The sequence below is a fragment of the Macaca fascicularis genome, chromosome 5 (genome assembly GCF_037993035.2).
Source record: "Macaca fascicularis isolate 582-1 chromosome 5, T2T-MFA8v1.1".
NCBI lineage: Eukaryota > Metazoa > Chordata > Mammalia > Primates > Cercopithecidae > Macaca > Macaca fascicularis.
This window is the reverse complement of record NC_088379.1, coordinates 102463736-102466288: the sequence shown is the minus strand read 5'-3', so window position 1 is coordinate 102466288 and position 2553 is coordinate 102463736.

Below are 2553 nucleotides of genomic sequence, written 5' to 3'. Positions count from 1 at the left end.
ACTCATCTCTCATCTTAAGAGTTTGGCTTAAGTCTTACAAGTTTACTTCTAAGAAATTAATTTTCTCCTGCTGTTAATTTCCTTTAAGACATAAAATCATTTTTGTAGAAAATTAATGTGAATTATAATTATTACTTTATTAAGAGTTGTGCTTTAGCAAAAGTAGTATGAATAATAGTAATTATGGGCTTATAATTTGTTTCATTTATTGTTTGATTTCATCTTGGTCCTGCTCTTACTATGGTATAGTTTTGGGTAAGGTATGTAATTTCTAAATTTCAGTTTACTCATCTACAAATAAAAATAACACTTTTCTCATAGGACTGCTCTGAGAATTAAATAAAATAATGCATGGCATAATGGCCAGCAAAGATCATGGTACATGATAATTTTCTCAATAAATGTTAAGGTCTAATTTGCTAATATGTAATAGTTCTGACCCTCAAGTTTTCCAAGTGTGAAATGGAGTAAAGCAGAATAATCTCAAAGAATTATAGTTAAGATTTAATGAGATGTGAAAAGCAAACAGCACAGTGCCTGACTCATAGTAGTAGATTAAAAGTTGCTAGTATTCTCTTCTCTCTTGAAGATCTTTAGGAGTGTTGGCAATATTTGCCACACTTGTCCATTTTTGATCTTAGCTTGCATTAGCTGTGTTTCCTATTAATCTTTGGAAACATATGTTTAAATGCCAAACCAGCTATTTCATGGTTTGAAACAGTGATTCTTAATGTTTTCTGGGGGCTTAAACCTCTTTGAGAAGCTGCTAAAAGCAACGGCTCCTCTTTCAATATCCACAAATTTTGCAACCGATTTCAGCTAGTTGATAGATCCCTCAAATCACTTCATGGTCCTGTGGACTCCAAGTTAAACACTTTGGTCTACTGCACATCCCAGTTGTGCATGAAGACACATAGATAATCAAAAATGGAATCATGCATTGCACATTGCTATCTGACTGTATGCACATCAATTCTGTATTCATTTGAGTTAGTGCTTTCTAGTTTAGTTTCAATGCTTCCAGAGGTCTCACACATAATTTTTACTTTGGAGCATGACTAATACACGAGGGTTCACAAGTGGGCACCCTTCATAAATACTAATTGATATTAAAATTAGATGAAGAAAACCTCACTCTCTGAGAAATACCACCTAGGATTTAAAGAAATGAAACCAAAATGCCAACTTGTTTATACAAGGGGCTATAGCAAGGGTAAGAGAGAAGTCAAGAACTCCAAATTAATAAACATTGAAAATAAATATATGCATACATATTCAGGTAATAGCTTACCTAATTCAAAGCAACAAAATGCAATTTTCCACTTGCCTAGTTTCATGATTTGATTGAGCCACTCTTTAAACTTCTTCCTTCCGTGGCTGTCTCTGATCTAATTGCACCAGCTAAGCTCACAAGCTGTTTAAACGTTGGAGAAAAGTATAGCTTTGTGAAATAGATTTCTCACACTTCCCAAGTATTTGCCAATACTTAAAAAAAAAAAAAAAAAAAAAAGGCTTTTAGACACTCAATATCCTTCTCCCTGAATCACTGATTTTAAAAGTACTATGAAAAGATAAATAATTTCTGATAAATAGATGTAATAGATAAACATCTATTGCCAGACCAGGCAAATGCACCAAGTGTACTTAGAACTGTTCAAAATGGTAAGTAGAGTTCTTCCAAAATGTGTTGACAGGAGATCTCAGTGTGAACTTTTTTCTCATGATAGGATTTTTTTCACGATAGGATGATCTTGAATTTTGTATTATGTTAACACCAAGTCACAGTTTCTGAGACTGCATGTTACCTAATATCTGCTTCAGATGTTATGAAATTCTACTTTTTCATACATATATAACAGATCTTGAAAAACATGTATTCAGTTCAACATATTTTCTGTACCTTAGGCACTTATAAAGAGCTAGGTGGGGTACGGTGTCTCACGCTTGTATCCCAGTGCTTTGGGAGGCCGAGATGGAAGGATCGCCCGAGGGCAGGAGTTCAAAATCAGCCTGGCCAACAAGGAGACCCTGTCTCTATAAAATACTACTAATAATAACTAGCTGGGTGTGGTGGCACATGCCTGTAGTCCCAGGTAGTCAGGAGGTTTTGACAGGAGGATCACTTGAGCCTGAGAGTTAGAGGTTACAGTGAGCTATGATTGTATCACTGTACCCCAGCTTAGGCCACAGAGAAGACTGTCTCTAAAACAAACAAACAAACAAATAAATAAAACAAGTACAAAATAAAGAAGTATGCTATTGACTGCTTTTAACATATCTCCAAGGAAATAATTATATTTACTATACTTTATTAACTTTTTCATTTTAAACATTTTTGGAATTTAGGGGTTCAGAGTTTCTCAGAAAGGAAATAAATACTATTTTCTAAGAGTTTATGGCCAGCTTCTGGAGTCAAAGTAAATTCAAATTCTGGCCCCATCATTTACTATTTCTGTGACCTTACAAATTTGTGGTTCTGACTTTGATCTTTAGCCCCATGGGTAGAACAAGGTGAATTACTCAAAAAAAGCACATAAAGGAATCTAGTCAACT